This window comes from Cetorhinus maximus, chromosome 8, assembly GCF_964194155.1.
Source record: "Cetorhinus maximus chromosome 8, sCetMax3.hap1.1, whole genome shotgun sequence".
Classification (NCBI taxonomy): Eukaryota; Metazoa; Chordata; class Chondrichthyes; order Lamniformes; family Cetorhinidae; genus Cetorhinus; species Cetorhinus maximus.
Genome location: NC_135886.1, coordinates 79,373,175 through 79,399,821, shown reverse-complemented (window position 1 = coordinate 79,399,821; position 26,647 = coordinate 79,373,175). Strand labels below are relative to the sequence as shown.

Here is a 26,647-nt window from a genome sequence, read left to right as displayed (position 1 = left end):
GGACAGAATGTAAAATATTGTCTACCATTAAAAGCTACATAAACAACCGTCAAAAACAGGAAAATCGTCATTTGCTGCAATAAGAAAAAATAAAGCATCAAAAGTGAATGGGTTGCAATACAATAAAGCAAATCCATTATTATGATTGCAATCACTGGTTTAACTCTTTAAGGCACTCACCAGTCACTGAGCGCTACCAGCCGCTCCTCCACCGACCTCACCGACAGGTTCCGTGTTTCCATGCAGTTAAACGAGAAGGCGCTGTGGAAACACAAGATGGCCCACGCTCCAACTCATGTCATGTGACTGTCCGCTGGGAGGATGTTCCGAGCGAGTAGCTCCGCCACTCAGCTGAGTGATCTGCGCAGTCGCAGCGCCGTCGGGGCGAACTGGGAAAGTGTCTCGTTACCGTGGAGACGATTGGCGGCGGCGGGGACGGGAAGATCAGCATAAACCACCCGGACATGTTTTCAGTGGACGCAGAGTTTGAGCGAATGGTTCCTGTTTTATTAATCTTCATTATATTGATTTTGTTCGTACTTAGTAACTTTTTCGTGTTGTACATGATTCCGGTAAATATATACAACCGTTCACCTCTGACTGTGCGAAGGGGAATGTGAAAAAGGAGCAAATCGGATTTCACCTCGTTTTATTTCTTCTCAGGTGAGGACTAACCTCCTCGAAGGGATTTGTTTATAAATGTCTTTGCAATGCCACAAAAGGTTAATACACTTGAATGTCCGGACTGTACCGTTTTACGTTTCTTTCTGAGATTTGCGTGAGTTTGGAAAATAGAAATTGCACCTATTTAAACAATATAAACAAACGTCAGACCAGTCATACCGATTGCTGCTGCGGGATTCGATCACGTTGGAGTGGCTTTGTGTAAAGTGAAGTCAGAACTTACTGCGATTTGAATTAGGATTCCTCTCCAGGCAATTTTTTTTTAAAGAAAAGTTTAATTTTATTCACTAGAGGTTATCCCTTCAAGTACACTTTTTAAAAGATTGGACTTCATCCATTTGAATCCTACAAGCACCAGAATCAATATATATGTGTAGTTTTTTTCTGCATTTTGGGAGGATTTTTGCAATAACACAAACAAGAATAAGAAACAAAAACGAAAAGTGCTGGAAAAACTCAGCAGGTCTGATAGCATCTGTGGAGAGAAAGACAAGAGTTAACGTTTCGAATCCGCATGTCATACGGACTCGAAACGTTGCCTCTCTCTCTCTCCACAGATGCGGTCAGGCCTGCTGAGTTTTTCCAGCACTTTGTTTTTGTTTCAGATTTCCAGCGTCTGCAGTATTTTGCCATTAACAAACAATAATAAGTTTCAGTATATAGAAAAATAACCGTTTATTGGGGGATTTGTGTAAAAACAAATGTTCGTTTATGAACATTTATTACCAAGGATCAAATGCAAATGGTTGAAGTTAAATGAAAAGCACTAGTAGGGTTGAAGCGGAGATGAGTTTGTCATTTGTGTCGGTGTTTTAGTGGCAGATAATTAATCAGGTGCTCCTAGAATGACTTTTCAGTGAATGACAAATACGTAATAACATTAGCGATTTAGAATGGGAAGGACTTATGCTGGGTCACATGAGTAGGAGAACATTTAGGAGACAGTGATCATTGTATTGTAAGGTTTAGAATGATGTTAGAAAAGGACAATGTGCAATCCAGAGTGAGAATAATTAACTGGGGGAGAGCTGACTTCAATGGGGTAGGGACAGAGCTGGGCCGGATAGACTGGAACCAAAGGTTGGCGGGGAAAACTAGCGAAAAATGGGCTACCTTAAAAAAAGAATTGGTTCGGGCACAGTCAAGGTATTATCACCTCAAAAGGGAAAGGTAGGTCAAACAAATCCAGAGCTCCCTGGATGAAAAAGGAGATGGAAATTAAGATAAAGAAGAAAAAGTGTGCTTATGACAGGTATCGGGTAGAAAGTACAATTGAGAACCAAGCGGAATACAGAAGGTTCAGAGGGGAGGTGAAAAAGCAAATAAGAGAAACAAAGAGGGATTATCAGAAAAGACTGGCAGCCAACATAAAGGAGAATTCCAAAGTCTTCTATCGGCACATAAATAGTAAAAGGGTGGTAAAAGGAGGAATAGAGCCAATTAGGGACCAAAAAATGGGATTCACATATGGAGATGGGGGCATGGCTGAGGTGTTAAATAAATACTTTGCATCTGTCTTTACCAAGGAAGCAGATGCTACTGAGGAGAAGTGTTGGATAAACTATCGATACTTAAAGTTGACATGGCACTGGGACCGGATGTGATGCATCCAAGGATACTGGCCATAATCTTTCAGTCTTCCCTAGACTCAGGGGAGGTGCCAGAGGACTGGAGAATCACAAATATTACACCCTTGTTGAAAAAAGATTGTAAGGATACACCCAGCAATTACAGACCAGCCTGTTTAACTTCAGTGGTGGGGAAGCTTCTAGAAACAATTATTCGGGATAGAATTAGTAGTCACATGGAAAAATGCAGGTTGATTAGGAAGAGCCAGCATGGATTTCTAAAGGAGAAATCATGTTTAACTAACTTGCTGGAGTTTTTTGAAGAAGTAACAGAGAGGGTGATGATGGTAATGCTGTTGATGTGGTGTACATGGACTTTCAAAAGACATTTGATACAGTGCCACACAACAGACTTGTAAAAAAAAAGTTGTAGCTCATGGAATAAAAGGGGCAGTAGCAATATGGATACCAAATTGGCTGAGTAATAGGAAGCAGAAGGTAATGGTCAATGGATATTTTTCCGGCTGGAGGAAGGTTTGTGGAGCTCTCCAGAGGTCGGTATTGGGACCCTTGCTTTTCCTTGTACTGAAAACATAATAATTTTCATAATATTATTGTGATTTATTGTAAAGGTAGGTTAATTGTGGGGTTTGGATTAGTTTCTCTGTGTGAGGTTGTGTGTGTGAGGGTTTTAAGTGAATTGCAGACAGCTAGTCTGGAGTTTTTGAGTTATCAGTAGAGAAGCTAGGTTTGAAATGCTAAATACATAAATATGGCTGAAGTTTTAGAATGTGAGGAACATTTGTAATTTTAGATAAACCAGAGCCATGAATTTCAAAGAGATGGTAGATGTTACACCTAGCCAACAGAGGCTAAACCAAACAGTGTGTTTATTTTTCCCAAAGATTACTGATGGTATAAGTACTGTGGAAGATTTATATTATGGAAAAGATAAAGTTGCAAAGATATATTGGGAGAATCGAATTTACATTAAAAAGGGAGAAACCTGTATAAAGGAGATGGGATTATGTGTAAGGAAAGGAATTCTAAGATCTAACAAGAGTGAAAAGCCTCCAGCCTCTATGTATCAAGCTGCTGTCTACAGGAACTGAAGCTAAGAGAATTAATTTTGAATATCACTGTCCAGGATATTGTGTGCTTTGTCTGGGTCTGTTGAAATCTATGTTGTTTTACGTTTGCCTTCACAGAGGTGTAACTGGGAGCTAGATTAATTAGGAGATTTAGGAATTATTATAGTAGTAATTAGTAGACCTATGTATGTGCTTAAAATCTTTTCTTCTATTAATAAACGTTTAACTTAGTTTTGTAAAGAACCTCTAAGACTCGGTGGGCTTATTACTACTAATGTCCTTCAGGGAAGGAAATCTGCTGTCCTCACCTGGCCTGGCCTACATGTGATTCCAGACCTACTGAAATGTGGTTGACTCTTAAAAATGCCCTCTGAACAAGGGCAATTAGAGATGGGCAATAAATGCTGGCCTAGTCAGTGACGGCCACATCCCATGAACCAATAAAAAAAATTCAAGGCATGCATCTTGAAATAAACTACAAATTGCAAACAGTTGTGGCAGCTGTTTCAAGTTTCCCTCTGGGTTTTGAGCATTTATCATCCACTGTGCCATGACATCCTGATATATATTAATGATCTAGATCTTGGTGTGCAGGGGGCAGTTTCAAAGTTTGCGGATGATACAAAACTTGGAAGCATTGTAAACTGTGAAGAGGACAGTGTAGAACTTCAAAAGGACATAACGAAGTTGGTGGAGCAGGCAGATAGGTGGCAGATGAAGTTCAATGCAGAGAAGTATGAGGTGATGCAGTTTGGTAGTAAGAACATGGAGAGACAATTTAAAATAAGGGGTACAATTCTTAAGGTGGTGCAGGAACAGACGGACCTGGGTGTATATGCGCATAGATCTTTGAAGGTGGCAGGACAGGTGGAGAGAGCAGTTAATAAAGCATACAGTATCCTGGGCTTTATTATTAGGGGCATAGAGTACAAGAGCAAGGAGGTTATGCTGAGCATATATAAGACACTAGTTAGACCTCAGCTGAGTATTGTGTATAGTTCTGGGCACCACACTATAGGAAGGATGTGAACGCATTGGAGAGAGTGCAGAAGAGGTATACAAGAATGGTTCCAGGGGTGAGAAACTTCGGTTATGAAGATAGATTGGAGAGATTGGGACTGTTCTCCTTGGAGAGGAGAAGGCCAAGCGGAGATTTGATACATGTGTTCAAAATCATGAGGGGGCTGGATAGAGTATATAGGGAGAAACTGTTCCCATTCGTAAAAGGATCGAGAACAAGGGGGCACAGATTTAAAGCAATTTGCAGAAGAGGCAAATGTGACTGAGAAAAAAACTTTGTCACACAGCAAGTGGTTCGAGTCTGGAATGCACTGCCTGTAAGTGTGGTGGAGGCAGGTTGAATCGAGGCATTCAAGAGGGCATTAGATGATTATTTGATTAGAAACAATGTGCAAGGGTATGGGGAAATGGCAGGAGAATGGCACTAAGTCATAATGCTCAGGAGAGCCGGTGCAGACATGATGGGTCGAATGGCTTCCTGTGCCGTAACAATTCTGTATTTCTGGGTCAAATATGTCTCAGCAAAAGGAAATCTAGTCTTTAGTTCCCTGAATGTGATTTCAGAGTCACGCATAATATGGAAAAATCTTAGCTTTTTACCTAATAATACAACGATTCCAAACAATCACTCATGGTGCTGCTTATGGACATCAGTGATTGTACATGTATTGATTCTTCAGCATTATCATCCTAATCTTCATGCAAATAATGAAACCATCTTAGCCACTCTACTTATTCTGTGGCAATATTGCAGGTTGATTTGTCTATCACTAGTTCATTTCCCAGAATATCAGAGGTTCAGATACCTGTATTTGTTGATCAGCAAGCAATTTCATAAAATACTAAAGTGAACTCGATATTTAAGCCATGTGAATAGGGTTACTACATTTTGCCAAGTCCAAAACCAAAATGTTAAAGGGAAAAGAGGTGGGATTATGGTTGAATGCCATTTTTGTTTCATTGCTGATCAAGAATTATTATAAATCTTAATGACCTGGATTTTGTGGTCAGTGGCAAGCACATTTTTTTGCCGCTCACCTTGAAGGAACTGCCCACATAGGTCTAATAATCCCTGTGGCATGGATTCTTCCCTTTTCCCAACAGCAATTTGTTTGGAGCATCAAATCAAGGGACTCTGCAGGGATCCCCTAACAGTGATGTCATCAAACCGGATAGGCAGCTAATCACATTGAAGTATTCTCACAGACAACCCGGAAGTATAAACCCTTCACACTTAGTTTTTTTAATTTTTTATAGATAGTGATGTAAATGATTGGGCATACATATGGAGTTAACTAGAAGTCATAGTTTCAAAGTCATTGTCAATTAATCTAGAGGGTAATGAGGAGAAATCTTTTCATTGAGTTGACAGGATCTGGAATACTCTACCTGATTGGTGGTGAAAGCTGATTCTGTAAATAACTAAGGGGAGGCAGTGGCATAGTGGTGTTATCACTGGATTAGTATTCTAGAGACTCAAGGTAATTCTCCGGGGACCTAGGTTCAAATCCCACCATGGCAGGTGGTGAAATTTGAATCCAATAAAAATCTGGAATTAAAAGTCTGATGATGACCACAAAACCATTGTTGATTGTCATAAAAACCCACCTGGTTCAATAATGTCCTTTAGGGAAGGAAATCTGCCATCCTTACCTAGTTTGGCCCACATATGACCCGCAGCAAAAAAAACTTTTAAAAAGGGCAATTAGGGATGGGCAATAAATTAGGGATGGGCAATAAATTAGGGATGGTCTAGCCAGTGACGCAAATAAAAAAAAAATTAAAGTGAGTTTGACAGGTACTTGAGAATGAGGAACTTACAGGGTTATAGATAAAATGCAGGGTCTTAGTAGAGCCTCTCTTTTAAAGGGTCTCTCGTCATGCTAGATAAGCCAGCCTCCAAAATAATATTTAACCTCATTTGTGAGATGGAATTAAAAAAAGAGTGCACCTCAGTTATCTCCATGTAGTCAGGTACCCTGGTACAAAAAAGGTCCTATTCTGTGTTTAGGTTTCTATGTTTATATTTTTTGTTTAACTAAAAGAAAAGAGAACTTAGATTTATAGTGCCCTTCACATCCTCAGGCCATTTCAATATGTTTCATAGCAAATTAATTTACTCTTTTTGATGTCATCTAGGCAAATGTGACAATCAATTTATGCATACAGCAAGGCAGGTCTCACAAGTAGCAAATTAGTAGCTAAACAGCTAATCTGTTTTGGTGATCTTGGTTGAAGGCTAGACTACTGTGGAAACTCCTTGCTCCTCCACAAAAAAAGTGTCACAGATCTTTTACATTCACTTGAACAGTTAGACAGGACCTCAGTGTAACATCTCAAACAGGCCCTCAGTTTAACACTAAGATAAAGGCAAAATACTTTGGATGCTGGAAATCTGAAACAAAAACAAAAAATGCTGGAAAAACTCAGCTAGTCTGACAGCATCTCAGGAGAGAAAGACAGGGTTAACGTTTTGAGTCCATATGACTTCTTCAGAGCTTTTGTTTTTGCCTCAGTTTAACATCTCACTTTGCTTAATGTTCATATCCCATGAATAGATTAAAAACAAATGTTGAATAGCTGCTACCTTTACTCATGTGGTGAAGGTGCTCCCACAATAAGGTTATTATTTGTAGTGTTTTAAAACAACTGAGTGGTTCGCTAGGCCTCTTCAGGGGGTGATTAACTATATTTATGTGGGACTTGAGTCATATATAGGCTAGACCAGGAAAATATGGCAGGGTTTCTTCCCCAATGACATTTGTGAATTAATTATGACAAAACAACAGCTTTTTTATTTCCAATTTTTAAGATTGAATTCATATTCTCAAACTGCCATGGTAAGATTTGAACAGACCTTTTCTGGATTACTAGTCCATAGACATAACCGCTACACTACCTGCATATCAGGCAGCATCTGTAGAGATGGATCATCATCCTGAGATATTAACTCTGTTTCTCTCCACAGATGCTGCCTGATCCACTGAGTATTTCCAGTATTTTTTTATTTCGAATTTCAAGCATCTGCATTACTTTGCTTTTGCACTACACGACCTGACTGCTTCAGAATGGAGGGAACACCACAGTGGCTTCCCTGCTCAGCCCCAAGTTAAATTGCAGTTTGAACCAAATGACAACATTAGAACCTGGTGCTTATTTAAAGAAGGATCCCATCAGGTTAAGGCAAGTGCTTTTGTTGCCTGCTAAGAAGATCAGGTGAAAATCAGGATCAGCTCAAACCCTTCCAACAATTACTGCCACCCAAATGTACCGAACTGAATTGAAAATTTCAATATGTGTATCTGTAAGTACTATAAATCTGTAATCTAGCAATCATTCATGCACCATGTTCTGGGGAAATATGGAAATTTTATACATTTTTAAAAATGTATAAGATCTATCATTGAGGATTATGCTCACATATTCAAAGAGTGGTGTAGAATCAGAGGAATTGTGAGCATGAACTATTCTGCTCTCCCAAATCAGTCAAGGTCCTATACTCACAGCTATGTCACTGTTCTGGTTAAATAAAACATTAATTCCACTGCACATCTGTGCCTGTAATATTTCTTTTTGAAATTTATTTTTGGCAATGCTCCTGTAATCACAATTTACTGCATTTTGGATTTTCAGTAAAATATTAATGCTAGGTCAGTATCTGCAGTAGTGACCCAGAATTAATGTTATATTCAAAAAGCTGCATCAGATTGCAACAGTCCTTGTTAATTTTGTGATCAGAAGCAGATAATGTTGGTGTATTTGTGATGCAAGAACTGAAGGCTTATAACTTGTATGATGAATTTGTGACACTGCTATCATTGAAATAGCAATTATTAAAGTTAAGAAAACACTAAGATGAGACAGTATTACAATTAAAGAAGGTTTAAAACTGCTTGCATGTACACAATAATTGAGTAGTGGAAATGGCTGTTGGGTGATTTTCAAATTTAAGTGATGGGATTTTTCAATCCCTTGCATCTTGGCTGAAGCAGATAAAATAATTTACTTATTTCCTTTCCATGTTTGAGTTACATTTCTCCAGTCTCTTCCCCAGTGAACATGTCTCTGTAATTTGTTCTTGGTTGAATGTCCAGAATGATATAAATGGGTAGAGTGAGTAGAAAAGTGGCAAATGGAATTCAATCCGGAAAAATGTGAGGTTATGCATTTGGAGAGGGCAAACAAAGCAAGAGAATACTTAATAAACGGGAGGGTGGTAGATATCTGGAATTCATTGCCTAAATTGGTGGTTGAGGCTGAAACACTCAACTCATTGAAAAGATACCTGGATCTGCATCTGAAATGCTGTAACCTGCAATGGTACGGACCAGGTGCTGGAAAGTGAGATTAAAATGAGCGGCTAGTTTCTTCTTCATCTTTTTTTGGCTGGCACAGACATGATGGGCCGAATGGCCTTTTTCTGCGCCGTAATCTTTCTATTGTTCTATGGTCTTGGGGAGAATTGACCTTATTTTCTCTCCCTATTGAAGGAAAAATGCCCCTTGAAAATTCACCATTGGGAACAGGCGCCTCAACCTTCACTGCACTGAAAGAATGAAATGATGGTTAGCAATGAATGGGATCTTGTGTGCAATTTTGCAACTTTTCTGAACAATTATACTTATGGCTGAAACAGCAATTAAAATTTCAAACAAAAGTTTAGAGGGTTGATTAGGAACTGATTCAGTGAAGAATCACATGTGAAAACTCACCACCCACCAGTGTGTTGAGCTACTTATTCTGTAAAACAGAAGAAAGTAGCTTAAAGATTTTATTAGGCTGCCCAACCAATCTGACTGTGACTGGGACAATAATAGAAAAGTCTTTGGCATAAATGAACCATTAATAGGGAAGATCATAAATCAGAGAATGGTTAAAGCATAGAAAGAGACTGTTCGACCTGTTGTACCTGTGCTAGCCCTCTGAAGGATCAATTCACCTAGTGCCACAACTCTGCCTGTTCCTTGTAGTCCTGCAAATTTTTTCCTTTTCCTGATAGTGATCCAATTCCCTTTTGAAATTCTCAATTAACCCTGCTTCCACCACACTCTCAGGCAGTGCATTCCAGATCCTGACCACTTGCTGTGTGAAAAGATTCTTCCTCATGTCACCATTGCTCCTTTTGCCAATTATCTTAAATCTATGCCCTCTGGTTCTCTATTCTTCCACCAATGGGAACAGTTTCTCCCTATCTGCTCTGTCCAGACCCCTCATGATTTTGAATAACTTCATTGAAATTCCTGTCAACTTTCTCTTCTCCAAGGAAAACAGTCCCAACTTCTACATTCTTTCTACATAACTGAAGTTCCTCAACCCTGGAACCATTCTTGTGAATCTTTTCTACATCCTCTCGAATGCCTATACATCCTTTCTAAAGTCCTAAAGTCAATATTTTATATTGTCTCTCTGCATTCTTCTTACCAAAATTAATCACTTCACAGTTCTCTACGTTAAATTTTAATCTCCCACTGTAATCCCATTACACCAACCTGTCTATTCCTATTTTTTTGTTCATTCACGGGATGTGGGCATCGCTGACTGGGCCAGCATTTATTGCCCATCCCTAGTTGCCCTTGAGAAGGTGGTGGTGAGCTGTCTTCTTGAACCGCTGCGGTCCATGTGGTGTAGGTACACCCAGAGTGCAGTTAGGAAGGGAGTTCCAGGATTTTGACTCAGTGACAGTGAAGGAACGGCAATATATTTCCAAGTCAGGATGGTGAGTGACTTGGAGGGGAACTTCCAGGTGGTGTTCCCATCTGTCTGCTGCCTTTGTCCTTCTAGGTGATAGTGGTCGTGTGTTTGGAAGGTGCTGTCGAAGGAGCCTTGGTGAATTCCTGCAGTGCACCTTGTAGATGGTACACACTGCTGCTACTGTGTGTCAGTGGTGGAGGGAGCGAATGTTTGTGGATGTGGTGCCAATCAAGCGAACTGCTTTGTCCTAGATGGTATCCATCTTCTTGAGTGTTGTGGGAGCTGCACTCATCCAGGCAAGTGGGGAGTATTCCATCACACTCCTGACTTGTGCCTTGTAGATGGTGGACAGGCTTTGGGGAGTCAGGAGGCGAGTTACTCGTCGCATGATTTATAGTCTCTGACCTGAGCTTGCAGCCACAGTATTTATATGGCTAGTCCAGTTCAGTTTCTGGTCAATGGTAATCCCCAGGATGTTGATGGTGGGGGATTCAGTGATGGTAATGCCATTGAACATCAAGGGGCAATAATTGGATTCTCTCTTGTTGGAGATGGGCATTGCCTGACACTTGTGTGGCGTGAATGCTACTTGCCACTTGTCAGCCTAAACCTGGATATTGTCCAGGTCTTGCTGCATTTGGACATGGACTGCTTCAATTCAACAGTATCATCCAGTTCATGATACTTCCAAGTTTTGTATCATCCACAAATTTTGAAATTGTGCCCTGTATACCAAGGTCTAGGTCATTAATATATATCAGGGAGAAAGGGGTCCTAACAGCGATCCCTGGGGAACTCCTCTATAAACCTCCCTCCTGTTTGATAAACAACCGTTCACCACTATTCTTAGTTTCCTGTCACTCAGCCAATTTCATATCCATGTCGCTACTGCCCCTTTTACTGTCCATGGGTTCTAACTTTGCTCAAAAGCCTGTTTGTGGCACTTTATCAAATGCTTTCTGGAAGTCCACATGCACAACATCAACAGCATTACCGTCATCAACCCTCTCTCTTACCTCATCAAAAAACTCCAGCAAGTTATTTAAACACAATTTGCTGTTAATTCATGCTGGCTTTCCTCAATTAACCCAGATTTGCCCAAGTGACTATTAATTTTGCCCCAGGTTATTGTTTCTAAAAGCTTTCCTACCACCAAAGTTAAACTGACTGGGCCTATAGTTCCTGTGCTTATCTTTACACCCTTTATTTGAACAGGGCTGTAACATTTACAATTCTCCAGTCCTCTGGCACCACCCCTGAGCCTAAGGAAGATTGGAAAATTGTGGCCAGTGCCTCCACAATTTCCACACTCACTTTCTGCTGTATCTTTGGATGCATCTCATCCAGTCCTGGTGCCTTTTCAACATTCATTACAGACAGCCTATCCAATACCTCCTTTATCAATTTTAAATCCTTCAAGTGGCCGAACTACTTGCTCTTTCACCATGACCCGGATAGCATCGTCTTCCTTGGTAAAGACAGATGCAAAGTATTTGTTTAATACCTCAGCCTTCATGCATAAATCCCCTTTTTATACCCTAGTTGATTCCGCTCCTCCTCTTATCAGCCTTTTACTATTTAATTGCCTATACAAGACTTTTGAATTCCTTTTTATATTAGCTGCCAGTCTCTTCTCATGCTCTATCTTTGCTTCTCTTATTTGTTTTTGCATTTCCCCTCTGCATTTTCCCTTCCTACATTTGTCCTAGTTCTCAATTGTATTATCCACCTGACATCTGTCATATGCACACTTTTTCTGCTTCATCTTAATCGCTATCTATTTTGTCAGCCAGGAAGCTCTGGATTTGTTGCGTTGACTCGCTTGGCGTTGACTCGCTTAACGTTGCAAATAGTGTCAATATATCCATTTAATGTTTCCAGTTTCGCTTTCACATCATTTGCCACAGACCTCCTCTTCTGTGGCCTGCCTGTGCATATGACTTTTCCAACAATGCTTCCGCTCTTGCCATTAGTCCCGCTTCTTCCCGCGGCCGGCCTTAACTCCAAGCCTTGCCTCCTCCCAGCCTTGCCTGGCTCCCCAGCCTTGCCTCCTCTTGGCCTTGCTCCTTGGCCTTGCTTCCTCCCGACCTCCCCTCGCCTCCCCTTCGCTTCCCCCTGCCTCCCCTCCCCCCCTCACCTCCCTTTCTTCCCCCCCCCCCCCCCCCCCCCACCTCTGCCCACCCCCCACACCCCTGCCTCCCCTTCCTTGCTTCCCAGCCTGGCCTCCTGCCTTCACTTCCCAGCCTCAGTTCTTACTTTAGTCCCCAGGATCTTGCTGCTCCACATCTGGCTTCACTGCTGGCTCTACACTGAAGTCCTGGGCTCCAGTCGGGACTTTAGCTGCTACCTGTACCAACCAACCTATGCCACTAGGTGGAGTCTGGTCAATCTAAAAGTACTGTATAAGTGAGTGTACTGTAATTCCTTTAAATGTACGACATTGTACACTATTGTTCATTGTATTTCTTTTATATTTAGTGATGTATTTTATTTTGCAAGTTAGAAATGCATTTTTCTGCACATGTATGGCACAGTATTTGATCTTGTGCGTTTTATGTGGGCAAGAAATGTCTGAAGAAACCAAAGTCTGGCTTTAACGTTGATTCCTATGGGAACCTATGTTTCATGTAAAGTTGTGGTTTTCTGGAATGCAACCACAACTTTAAGTGAGGACTCCCTGCAATCTCTTCTTTAAAGGCAACCATTGTTCAGTTACCGTTTTGCCTGTTAATGTTTGATTCCAATTTACCTGGGCCATATCCATTCTTACCTCAGTGAAATTGGCTTTTCCCCAGTTTGATATTCCTATTCTGGAATGTTCTTTGTCCTTTTCCATAGCTAACGTAAACCTTATGATATGATTACAGTTCCCCAAATGTTCCTCTACTGACACTTGATCCACTTGGCCCACCTCATTTCCAAAACCAGGCCCAGCAGTGCCTCCTTTCATATTGGCCTGGAAACATGCAGCTGTAAAAAATTCTCCTGAATACACTCTAGGAAGTCTTCTCCCTTTCAGCCCTTTACAATACTGCTATCCCAGTCTATATTCAGCTAATTAAAGTCTCCCATTGTAACTAGTCTATAATTCTCGTACTTCTCCGTAATTTCCCTGCCAATTTGTTCCTCTACATCTTTCCCACTATTGGTGGCTATAGCCTATGCGGAGCAATGTAAAAACTTTTTTTGTTCCTTAGCTTTAGCCAAACAGATTCTGTCCTTGACACCTTTGGAACTTCCTTTCTCTCCAACACTGCAATATTCTCCTTAATCAATACTGCCACCCCCCCCTTCCTTCTCTATCTTTCCTGAATACCTTGTATCTAGGAATATGTAATACCCAGTTCAGCTCTTCTCTGAGCAAGGCCTCTGTTATAGCCACAACATCTTATTCCCACATGGCTATCTGCATCTGCAACTCGCCAATCTTATTTACCACACTCCATGCATTCACCTATATGCACTGTGACCCTAATTTAGACTTGTTGCTATTGATTATTTTCTTTCTTAGGCTGAACCCACCTAATAATACCTTAGTATTCCCTACCCTAGTACTATCTGTCTCTTACAATATTCTTTACACCTTGGTATCATTGTAGATAATGTTTCCTACAACTCTGCCAAATTAGTTTAAACTCTCTCCAATAGTACCAGCAAGTTGCCCTGCAGGAATTTGGTCCTGGCTCTGTTTAGGTGCAACCTGTCTGACCTGTATAGATCCCATCTCCACCAGAACTGATCCCAATGTCTCAAGAATCTAAAGCCCTCCTGCCTGCAACATCTCTCCAGCTATGCATTCATCTGCTCTGTTCTGCTGTTTCTGTACTCACTTGCACATGGTGCTGAGAGTAATCCAGAGAATATTACTTCTGAGGGCCAGGTTGCTAATTTCCTATCTAGCTCCCTAAATCCTGACTGCAGGATCGTACTCCCTATTCTATTTATGGTGTTGGTACCAATGTGGACCACCAGCTATTCATACTCCTGCCTCAGGGTACTCTGCAACCATTTAGTGAGATCCGTGACCCTGGCATACTACTCAGCTCCTGACCTCATTATAGCTTGGCTCAAACATGGACAAAAAGCTGAACTCTAAAGGTGAGGTGAGAGTGACTGCCCTTGACATCAAGGCAGCATTTGACCGAGTGTGGCATCAGGGAGTCCTAGCAAAACTGGAGTCAATAGGAATTAGGGGGAAAACTCTCCGCTGGTTGGAGTAATACCTAGCACAAAGGAAGACGGTTGTGGTTTTTGGAGGTCAATCATCTCAGTACCAGGACAACACTGCAGGAGTTCCTCAGGGTAGTGTCCTCGACCCAACCATCTTAATGTTGCTTCATCAATGACCTTCCTTCTGTCGTAAGGTTAGAAGTGGGGATGTTCACTGATGATTGCACAATGCTCAGCACTATTCATGACTCCTCAGATACTGAAGCAGTCCATGTCTAAATGAAGCAAGACCTGGACAATGTCTAGGCTTGGGCTTACAAGTGGCAAGTAACATTCGCGCCACAAGTGCTAGGCAATGACCATCTCCAACAAGACAGAATCTAACCATTGCCCCTTGACGTTCAATGGCACTACCATCGCTGAATCCCCCACTATCAACATCCTGGGGGTTACCATTGACCAGAAACTGAACTGGACTAGCCATATAAATACTGTGCCTACAAGAGCAGGTCAGAGACTAGGGCCGGGATTTTCCACGCCCAATTGGGATGGGTGTGTTCGGTGGCAAGATCAGAAAATCTTGCAGGAAAGCCCTAGGCTTGTTTCCCGGTGACATAAATCCTGGAAGCGATTGCCCCATCCCCCCAACAATGGTGGGCCATGTTTCCTGCCGTTGGGTGTCAGAAACTTCATTTGGATACATTTGCATATTGTTATTGTGGCTGCACGCTGGAATACCCCGCCTCCTTGTCAGATTTAAATCCCATGTAGGTGTGATTTTAGAACGGCGTAATTTACAACTGCCTTTAAAAGATGTGCACCTGGTGACCTGAACTTCGAGGGGAACTAGGAGGTGAGTGCACACAACTTAGTGCGGCGCTCGCAAGGATCCCAAAGCAAGGAAGTGGCTCTACAGAATCGGCGGGTGTCCTGGGCAAGTATCCAAAGCGGTTTCTTCATGGCTGGCTTGGGCAACAGTGCCAGAGAGAAGGGCACCTGGGGGCAAGAGCAACATTGCTAGAGAGAAGGGAACCCTGGGGCTAGGACAACAGTGCAAGGGGGTCTCATGGCTGCACAGACTGAACTAACACATGCTGGTGGTAGCAGGAGAGGGAGAGAAAGGGTGGCGGGAGAGGGGTGGAGAAAATGGCCTGGCAAAAGGAAAAACATATCAAAGATGAGCACTCTTCCGCAGTTGAGACCGTCTAGCTTGAGCTCAGTTGACATGCTTGGAGTCAGGCTAGTCAAGCAAATGTGCCCATTCAAGCAGCACTAATTCCTGAGCGTGACAGTGATTGCTCCTCTACTTTTAACCCCTCGCGCAGTGACTTCAAAATTGAATGAGTGCTATGGTACTGCAGAACCATTGGGCGACTGGACAAGTTTGCGGATCCCCTTGGGAAAGGTGGCCATGGAATGCTGAAGGAGGGGTGCGCTCTTCAAACCTTGCATTAAGTTTAAATAGACATTAAAGTCACCCTCATGGTCCAAGCAAACCGCAAAGCCTTGGAGTGCAGGTTAGGACAATGCCTGTGCCTGAGATGAGAGTTAAGGATGCAGTTGAGTGGCCGGAGTTGTTGCCACTTGGTAATGTGGTGGGGGGGTGGGGGGTTTGGTCATCTATCATGCGCACTAAACACCGGGCATCCACATGGTGGCCAGGACCCTCTGGCACATGTAGGAGGCAGCCGCAGGCAATGGCTCGACCAAGAGTGGTCCTTAGGAGACAATTGCTGAGCCTTGCATCTCTATCCTTGATACTGCAGTGAGAAGACCATCAGGATTATGGAGTCTGGTGATCTCGCTGTCTGCCTCGTTGCTTATAGATAGGAGAGAAGACGGAGAGGAATGCGACGGAGGCGCCTAGCTCGCGAAAGGGAGGAGCAGAATCCTCAAGACCAAGGGGTGGCACAGCCTCCTACGCATGCAGAGGATGAACCCCAGAGAGCCGTTGTTCGTAGGCACCTCATTAAACCCAGGGTCTATAGACAGCGCATGTGCAAGATGAGCGAGAACCAGTGTCGCTATTGACTGCGCGTGTCAAGGGATCTGTTCATTCACATATGCCACTTTCTGCAGGATTTGGCACCAAGGGGACTCAGAGGGCATCCACTGCCAGTGGAGTGAAGGTGACTGCCATGCTCAATTTCTAAGGCAGTGGCTCCTTCCAGGACTCTACTGAGGACCTGTGCGGGATCACGCAAGCCTCCACCCACAAAGATATCCATGAAGTCACGGACGCCATTTTTGCCAAGGCACACGACTTGTCAACTTCGACAGAGATCAGGCAAGCCAGGAAGCAAGAGCACTGGGATTTGCTGAGATTTCCACAGGTGCAGGGTGCCATCATGTGGCTCTTAAATCTCCCTGGCAACAAGCGGTTCAATATGTGAATTGCAAAGGCTTCCATTTTCTCAATGTTCAGCTGGTCTGCAACCATAACAAATGGATCTTGCAGGTTTGTGCAAGATACCCTGGAAGCGTCCACAACTCATCCATCCTCAGCCGGTATCAGATCCCTGACATCTTCCAGGGACCACACTGGCTGCAGGGTTGGCTCCTCAGGGACGAGGGCTACCCGCAAACTATGTAGCTGATGATGGCTGTGCGGCGGCCTCAGACTGTTGCTGAGAGAGGGCATAACAAAGCTTATGCCACAACCCAGAGTTTGGTGGAGCACACCATTGCTATCCTGAAAATAAGGTTCCAGTGCCTTGACAAATCTGGCGGAGCACTCCAGTGCACTCCCCAGAGCGCTTCAAGTATCACCGTGGCTTACTGCATGTTACACAACCTGGCGATGCAAAGGGGGAGGACCTGGATGATGAGATGGAAGAGCTGCATGACTCCTCAGATGAGGGAGTTGAAGGAGGCGCCAGTGATGAGGGCCTGGAAGGGGACCTCATTGCCACAAGATTCCAGGAAGATGACGAGATGCAGTGAGGATATTCCTGAGATCTTCACATTGCATCTGGAATGTCTGACACCTGTCTGGCTGAGGGCAGCGCACATACGCTCTGTGAAGAGGCTCATATGGAGACGCTGCTGAGAAACACAGGCCCAATGGACTTTTAAGACAACTTGATCCTTTGGTAGGCTTCATCACCTGTTTCCTTCAGCACCTTGCCTTCACCTGTCAGGAATCATGACAAGATTTGGGGCAGCTCCATCTCTAAGGTGCTGAGAGCGCACAGAGAACATCATGGAACCCTGTGATGCTTGGATATGATATACTTGTAGCAAACACAAGGCACATCGAGGCATCACTAATCTGGACAGTGACTTTGAAGCCGGACAATCATGGTGCTTAGAAGGTTACACACTGCACAGAGAGAGGCCTTGGACTGGGACACTTGCCTTCATTTTGTTCAGGAACCAAGTTTTCACATCTGATCAACACAAATACTGCTCATCATAACAAAGAGACATAGACAAGGAGACATTCTTGGGAGTATATTTATAATGGTCAACATTATGTACAAGTGATTAACACCCATGTCCATGTTGTGCTCAAAAGAGTTACATCTTCTTGACCTTTCTATCCCTTGACACACCCCAACATCCACAGTGGAGGTGGAGGCAGCCTGCTGACTGCTAAACGCTGTTGTCTGTGATGACTTTGGTGGGTGTCCTCTGGAGGGCTAAGACCTAGAGGGCCCTGGCCTGCTTTTAGGGTCCTGCTGTGTGGCAGTGCAACCCTCCTCTGCCTGCAGAGCTGGAGCTGCTGGGGTCACAGGAAGAGGGGATTCGGATGGGCTGGTCACTCCTGAGGTCACTTGGGCGGATGGCCCCAAGTGTGGACCTGCTGATCCTCCTCTCAATGGGTGCCCGCTGGCCCCTGGCTAACTCCTGGAGAAGAGGGGGCAGCTGGAGTGAGCTCGATGCCCCCCCCCCCCGCATTGACACTGATAGATGCCAGCATGCTGCAGCGATGGTCCTGCACTGCTGCAGGAACTGCACTCCAATGTCCTGGACCAAGGTCTCAACGGTGGCCGCTACCCTACCAATGCTAATCTCGTTGCGTTGGCATGCCGGCACTGTCACCTCAGACTGAAGGCGGACGGACTCCTCCATCATGCCTTACAATCTGAGGAGTGCAGCAGATATCCCTTCCCGATATTCCCGAGCTTGTCTTCGCAGCTGCAGCAACTGAGGTATGACGGAGTCCAGAGGCTCCAGAGACTCAGCAGATTCCTGGCCTCCAGCAATCCTCTGAGTGCCAGCACCCTGGGATGTCTCTCTCTCCGCCTGCTGTGGATCAGAGAGTGCGATGTACTCACCAGATTGTGACCCCGAGGCTACTCTAAAGCTTGGTCCCACTGAGGTGTGTATCTCTGCGCTGGTGGAGGGTGTGGGTGATAGGTCTTCAGCGTCGGTGTCTGCGGATTCCTTTTCCATGGTATCCCTGGGGCTGGAGTCAACGACCTGGCTCATGGACCCCCTCGGCTGTGTCCCACATATGCCTGCAAAAGAAAGGAGATATTAATCGTGCATGGGAGTGGCCTGTGCAACAGGAGACATCACTCAGAGTATGGTTGTCTGATGGGTGTTGCAGTGCTGGATCCTCACTTGGTTGAGTGCCGCTGACCTCACCGTCAGCACATGAACGGTCCACATCTTCAACAGCCAGCTGAATTGCTCTATTTTCAAAGTTTGGCATGTCATTGAGGGCGGGCATTCTTCCACCAGTCTAGGACCTCTCCCTTTTGTTGTGTGCCAGCTTGTCCTGCATGAAGACAGATAAAGAGAATGTAAGCAGGACGCCTGCCAGGCCAGATGAGAAGGATGCCTGGCATGTGTGGGTGGTGAGTGGTACCATGGTTAGGATGAGGACATGATCCGCAGGGCTGATGAAGATGTGTGTGAGAGAGTGAGTGGTGATGTCCCTTGAGCTGGCAGTGAGTGAGATCCCTGTGGATGTGTGATAGGCTTGCGTGTATGTGAGTTGAGAGTGATGAGAATTGTGACTTACCCTGGCAGAACGGAGGGAATCGTTCACCCTCTTTTGGTACTGGATAGCTGTCCTCTTTTGGAGTGCATTGACGCTGACCACCGCTCGATTGGCGACTTTGCTTGCAGGTCTTCGCCCAGAGCGAGGGTAGAGGACTTTGTGGCAGGCCGCCACTGTGTCTGGTAGGCACTCGAGGGAGGTGTTGCTAAATTTGGGGGCAGCATGTTTCCTAGCTTTGGCAGTCATCAGTTCCCAACATCTTCCTGTCCCTTCGAGAGTGTTAAGTATGGTACCCAGATTACCGAAGCTCTGAGGTCACGGCGGAGCAGGTGAATCTGAGGTCACCCCACCAGCGATCCAACGTAAAACCCATGCCTCTGATTTTTTTAAACAATGTTCTTCATGATATGGGGTGAAATTCCACCATTGCCGTCCCTGCGTCAAATGCCAATTTCCCCACCTGATATCGGACTTTGCCAATTTAAGGGGAAAATCCCAGCCAAGGAACCCTGCGGTGAGTAACTCACCTCCTGACTCCCAAAACCTGTCCACCATCTGCAAGGCACAAGTCAGGATTGTGATGGAATACTCCCCACTTGCCTGGATGAGTGCAGCTCCAATAATACTTGAGAAGCATGACTCCGTCCAGGACAAAGCAACCCGCTTGATTGGCACCACATCCACAAACGTTCACTCCCTCCCCCAGACACACAGTAGCATCAGTGTGTACTATCTATAAGATGCACTGCAGGAACTCACCAAGGCTCCTTAGACAGCACCTTCCAAACCCATGACCACTACCATCTAGAAGGTCAAGGACGGCAGATATATAGGAACACCACCACCTGGAAGTTCCCCTCTAAGCCACTCACCATCCTGACTTGGAAATATATCAATATTCCTTCAATGTCGCTGGGTCAAAGTCCTGGAACTCCCTTCCTAACAGCACTGTGGGTGTACCTACACCACATGGAGTGCAGCAATTCAAGAAGGCAGCTCACCTTCTCAAGGGCAATTAGGGATGAGCAATGAATGCTGATCGAGCCAGTGATGCCCACATCCCATGAATGAATTTTTAACAATCTAGATTCACATCTGTGGCAGTGGAAACACCTGTCTGTTCCCCTAACTATCAAATCTTCCATCATTATTGCTCTTCCAGTCTTCTTTGTGTCCCCCACTATAGCCGAGCCAGCTGTGGACTTGACTCTGACTGCACTCCCCAGATGGACCATCGCTTTCATCAGTATTCAGAACTGAATACTGGTTGGAGAGTGAGATGCACTTGGGGGACTCCTGCACTACTTGCCTACTTCTTCATGACTGTCTGGTCCTTCATTCCCTCTCTCCCTGCATACTCTTAAGCTACGGGGTGACCACATTTATAAATTTGCCATCTACAAAGCTCTCAACCTTGTAAGTGTGCCACAATGACGCCAGCTGCTTTTGAAGCCTCTGAAACCCAAAGCCCGAACTGCTGCAGCTGATGAGACCTCGTGCACATGTCCTGGAGTTCCCACATGGAATGTGCACTCCAGGGGTTGGAGCTGCCCTGCCATTCTTCCATCTATTAGATAACAAAACTTACTGCTTAAAAAATAGTCTCATCAGCTACTCACTTTTCTTCTATTGTCATTTAAATATAGGGAGATTAATTTTTTTTTAAATGAACTATTTAATTTCTCAGCTCCTTAAACTAACCTATTAGGGAAACAAAGCTACAGCAGTCACCAGCCAAACAACATGGGCCTTCCTGTCACATTTTGATTTTTTTACTCTCTGTCACTTCAGTGATCGCCACCTGCTTCACACTCCTTCCACTCTGTTTCACAGCGATCCCGACCTGTTGTACACTCCTCCAGGTCACAATGATCCTGACTTGTTCCTCCTGGTCTGCTTTACAGTGGTCCCGACCTGCTGCCAGTGCACACTCCTTCCGGATGTATTAGTTTGAACCTGAAAGATAAATTATTTTCTAATTTGTGGATATTTCTTCATATCCAGACAGAACTGAAAAGCTACGTTTTCTATAAATTCTTTTGTGAATCTCTATTGCGCATTCCACAAATGAACGTTTCAATTTGTGAATGATTACCGCTTTAAAACAGTCACTTTTTATTGTATTTACACTAAATTGATTTTGAACTCAATTTGCTCCCGACTTTTCCCTTAACTTTGAGACCGGTCTATTTTCATCAGTGTTGAGCAGCGAGTGTATGACCCTGGCAGCGCTATTTTTGACGCAACAACCTTTAATCTCTGTTAGGTATGGCAACATATCCTTTGTGTAACCTCCCAAGGCTGCTCAAGCCAAATGACACACTGTTTCATACCATGGATCCTCAGTGCATACAGCAAGCCACCTTTCTACCACTATGAAGCTAAAACTCCAGGCTCATGCCAATTGGCGAGCTCAAGCGATTGATTTAAAACCAACAATAACAAACAGCAAGGAACCTTGAAATTGCTTTTATTCTTCTATCTGTTTTGCAGGAAGCTTACTCTCACGAGTTGTAAGGAAAACAAATCATCTTTTTCGTAAAAGAGGCTGGTAAGATCGAAGAGATTTCAATAGACATACGCTTTAAAAATGAATATACATTATCTGGAAATATTCGACTAACATACTCCAGTGTTATTTCGAAGTCGGAGCACATTGGTCCCAGATTATACTCCAACGGCAAGATCGTCAACACACCCTGTAAATTTCGTACTCTAACATGCCAAGTGCCCCATATTTTCCTGCATTTCTAATTACAATACTGCGCAGAAGTGGCATAGTCAATGGACTGATATAGCCACCGACTGTGACTTATTGGTAAGTGAAGTGCTGAACTCAACAGCAATACTATACTACCACCTGGTTGAACTGAGATTCTGATGTAAACTATGTTTCTGCATGCGAAATTGTATGCTGGAGTTAGAGTTGTTTGGGGAAAAAAATTGCGCCGCAAATTGCTGGAAGTGAAAGCTGATAACGGCCCATCGGGGAATATGGGTCCTTCCTGAACGACAGGACTAATACTCAATCTCCTTAATCCGTTACATTTAAGGATTAAACATGGCACGGAATAGCCAAAACTCTGTTTTAAAATTAAATGGCAGTAAACCAAAGACCTTAACACATCCAGGTACTCAACAGTTGAGTTTTGCTGTCGAGAGCAACATTCTCATTAATAATTAAACCAAGACTTAATGAAGGCAGATAAAAGCAAAAAACTGCGGATGCTGGAAATCAAAAACAAAAACAAATATACCTGGAAAAACTCAGCAGGTCTGGCAGCATCTGTGGAAGGGAGCACAGTTAACGTTTCGAGTCCGCATGACTCTTCAACAGAACTAAGGAAAAATAGAAAAGGGATGAAATATAAGCTGGTTTAAGTGGGGGGGGTTGGGACAAGAGAGCTGGATAGAGGGCCAGTGATAGGTGGAGACAACCAAAAGATGTCACAGACAAAAGGACAAAGAGGTGTTGAAGGTGGTGATATTATCTAAAGGAATGTGCTAATTAAGGGTAGAAAGCCCTAGTGGGGGTGGGTGGGGAGAAGGAATCGAAAAAGGCTAAAAGGTAGAAATAAAACAATGGATGGAAATACATTTAAAAATAATGGAAATAGGTGGGAAAAGAAAAATCTATATAAATTATTGGAAAAAACAAAAAGGAGGGGGAAAATCAGAAAGGGGGTGGGGATGGAGGAGAGAGTTCATGATCTAAAATTGTTGAACTCAATATTCAGTCTGAAAGGCTGTAAAGTGCCGAGTCGGTAGATGAGACGCTGTTCCTCCTCCAGTTTGCATTGAGCTTCACTGGAACAATGCAGCAAGCCAAGGACGGACATGTGGGCATGAGAGCAGAGTGGAGTGTTGGAATGGCAAGCAACAGGGAGGTCTGGGTAATGCTTGCGGACAGAACGAAGGTGTTGTGCAAAGCGGTCACCCAGTCTGCGTTTAGTCTCTTCAGTGTAGAGAAAACCGCATTGGGAGCAACGAATGCAGTAGACTAAGTTGAGGGAAGTACAGGTGAAATGCTGCTTCACTTGAAATGAGTGTTTGGGCCCTTGGACGGTGAGGAGAGGGGAAGTAAAGGGGCAGGTGTTGCATCTTCTGCGGTTGCATGGGAAGGTGCCGTGGGAGGGGGTTGAGGTGTAGGGGGTGATGGAGGAATGGACCAGGATGTCACAGAAGGAACGATCCCTACGGAATGCTGTCAGTGGGAGTGAAGGGAAGATGTGTTTGGTGGTGTCATCATGCTGGAGTTGGCGGAAATGGCGGAGGATGATCCTTTGAATGCGGAGGCTGGTGGGGTGAGGGCAGGGGGACCCTATCCTGTTTCTGGGAGGGAGAAGAAGGTGTGAGGGCGGATGCGCGGGAGATGGGCCGGACACAGTTGAGGGCCCTGTCAACCACCGTGGGTGGAAAACCTCGGTGAAGGAAGAAGGAGGACATGTCAGAGGAGCTATTTTTGAAAGTGGCATCATCAGAACAGATGCGACGGAGGCGAAGGAACTGAGAGAATGGGATAGAGTCCTTACAAGAAGCGGGGTGTGAGGAGCTGTAGTCGAGGTAGCTGTGGGAGTCGGTAGGCTTATAATGGATATTGGTGGACAGTCTATCACCAGAAATTGAGACTTCCCTCCGTGACACCCTGGTCCACTCCTCCATCACCCCCTACACCTCAACCCCCTCCCACGGTACCTTCCCATGCAATCGCAGAAGATGCAACACCTGCCCCTTTACTTCCCCTCTCCTCACCGTCCAAGGGCCCAAACACTCCTTTCAAGTGAAGCAGCATTTCACCTGTACTTCCCTCAACTTAGTCTACTGCATTCGTTGCTCCCAATGCGGTTTCCTCTACATTGGAGAGACCAAACGCAGACTGGGTGACCGCTTTGCACAACACCTTCGTTCTGTCCGCAAGCATTACCCAGACCTCCCTGTTGCTTGCCATTTCAACACTCCACCCTGCTCTCATGTCCACATGTCCGTCCTTGGCTTGCTGTATTGTTCCAGTGAAGCTCAACGCAAACTGGAGGAACAGCATCTCATCTTCCGACTCGGCACTTTACAGCCTTTCAGACTGAATATTGAGTTCAACAATTTTAGATCATGAACTCTCTCCTCCATCCCCACCCCCTTTCTGATTTTCCCCCTCCTTTTTGTTTTTTCCAATAATTTATATAGATTTTTCTTTTCCCACCTATTTTCATTATTTTTAAATGTATTTCCATCCATTGTTTTATCTCTACCTTTTAGCCTTTTTCGATTCCTTCACCCCACCCCACCCCCACTAGGGCTATCTGTACCTTGCTTGTCCTGCTTTCTACCCTTAATTAGCACATTCCTTTAGATAATATCACCACCTTCAACACCTCTTTGTCCTTTTGTCTGTGACATCTTTTGGTTGTCTCCACCTATCACTGGCCCTCTATCCAGCTCTCTTGTCCCAACTCCCCCCTTAAACCAGCTTACATTTCACCCCTTTTCTATTTTTCCTTAGTTCTGTTGAAGAGTCATGCGGACTCGAAACGTTAACTGTGCTCCCTTCCACAGGTGCTGCCAGACCTGCTGAGTTTTTCCAGGTATTTTTGTTTTTGTTAATGAAGGCAGAGTTTGGGCTGCACGGGTAAAATGCTCCTTATCCTGATCAGCAAACACATTTAACTCGCAATTTGAAAAGCAATCAGTGAGTGCATTGGAAGGTAAATAATGCCCCAGAAATTGCTGGATGTATGATGGCAAATTAACAGTACACGTCATTATTAATTCACAAAAAAATTATGCTGAAGAAGGCATACCCCATCAGATTCCATTCTCCACAAAATTGCTGAGTGATTTCCGCCACTGCCTTAAGCTAGACAAAACTGGAAAATAGCAACCTCGCTGGGAACTTCTGAGATGAATTTAATTGCATATCATGAAATTCTTCAATACCAATTAACCTTGCTAATGCCATTTCTGCTAATTTATATTAGAATGACCCCATTAATGGTGTGTTTTCTAGCATTGACATGAAACTCAACGTTGGAGGGTCAGAACTGGAACAAATGAAGTTGTGAATTTCACTCCTGTGAATTGTTCCTCCAGGTTTTTATCTTTTAGTCTTTCTGTCTGTATTTTCTTGTGTCAGCTGTGGTTCAGTTGCTAGCACACTGATCTCTGGATCACAAGATTCTGTGTTAAAGTCCCACTCCAGGGCTGACAGTCCAGTGCAGTATTGAGGAAGTGTTGCCACCTTTCCAATGAGATATTAAACCTACACTTTGTCTTGCCAATGCAAGATGGCCACCGATACCTGTCTGTGCATGCGCACTGGTCCAATGACATCACTGCTGCGCCTAGCCTGCCAGAAGTACCCTCTGCACATGTATCAGTGACGCCACTACGCATATACGCCATCTCTGCTGTAAGTACTATGTTTTTTATTCATTCATGGAATGTGGGCATCACTGGCTAGGCCAGCATTTATTGCCCATCCCTAATTGTCTTTGAGAAGGTGGTGGTGAACTGCCTTCTTGAACTACTGCAGCCCCTGCGGTACACCCACAGTGCTGTTAGGGAGGGAGTTCCAGGATTTGACCCAGTGACAGTGAAGGAACGGCAATATAGTTCCAAGTCAGGATGGTTATGGCTTGGAGGAGAACTTGCAGGTAATGGTGTTCCCATGTATCTGCTGCTCTTGTAATGCATATTGTACCATTAGTTTCTGGCAAAATGCCAAAAAGAAAGCTTGAATAAGAGCATCTGATGTTGATTTGGTTGTAAACAGTATGAAGGAAGAACTGCAAATTTTACGGGACATAAATACTGCCATGAGTAATGCATGCTTGAACTATTGGAAGCAGACAACCTGAGTGGAATGAAACCTGCTGTGCAACACATCACACTTAAAGAAGCAGCAATGAAAAGTAAATACGCAAATGATTCTACTACAATCCTTGTAGCCAGGGCACCGGCCAATCTGCTTTAATTAGGAATCAAAGGACACCGCTGAAAACGCCCTGATGATATGGGCAGCGCCATCTTTGCTCCTGGCCGCTGCCTACACTGTCACTCGTAATGACGTAATGGAGTAAAACACTAGAACTGCCCATGCATGGCATTGGCAACAGACATAGCCTTAAACCAAGGCCCATCTGTTCGGGTGAATATAAAAGATCCCATGGCACTATCTTGAAGAAAGCAGGGGAATTCTCCTTGCTGTCCTGGCCAATAATTATCCCTCAAAAAACATCACACAAAAGAACAGATTATCTGGTCATCATCAAATTGCTGTTTTTGGGAGTTTGCTGAGAGCAAATTAGCTGCTGCATTTCCTGCGTTACACCTGTGATTGCACTTTAAAAGTACTTAATTAACTGTAAGGCATTCTGAGACATCTGGTGGTGGTGAAAAAGCACTACATAAATGCTTGTCTTTCTTTTCTGTCCACACACACTCCTGCTAATGTTATGAGGCAATAACTTTCAGCTTGC

General features: G+C 44.2%; 2 protein-coding genes across 2 annotated transcripts in view; one reads left to right on the top strand and one right to left on the bottom strand.

Annotated features, from left to right (window-relative positions):
* The window catches only part of LOC144683754 (ecto-NOX disulfide-thiol exchanger 2-like), a 328,442-nt gene extending 328,147 nt beyond the window's left edge, over positions 1 to 295 (bottom strand). Inside the window, exon 1 of the mRNA XM_078547116.1 lies at positions 181 to 295. The gene's annotated coding sequence lies outside the window, so the exon portion shown is untranslated. The remainder of the gene's footprint in view (positions 1 to 180) is intronic.
* A 122-nt stretch (positions 296 to 417) lies between these two features.
* LOC144683753 (ATP-binding cassette sub-family C member 5-like) overlaps positions 418 to 26,647 on the top strand; it is a 225,188-nt gene continuing 198,958 nt past the window's right edge. The window contains exons 1-2 of the mRNA XM_078547108.1: positions 418 to 663; positions 21,669 to 21,726. The gene's annotated coding sequence lies outside the window, so the exon portion shown is untranslated. The remainder of the gene's footprint in view (positions 664 to 21,668; positions 21,727 to 26,647) is intronic.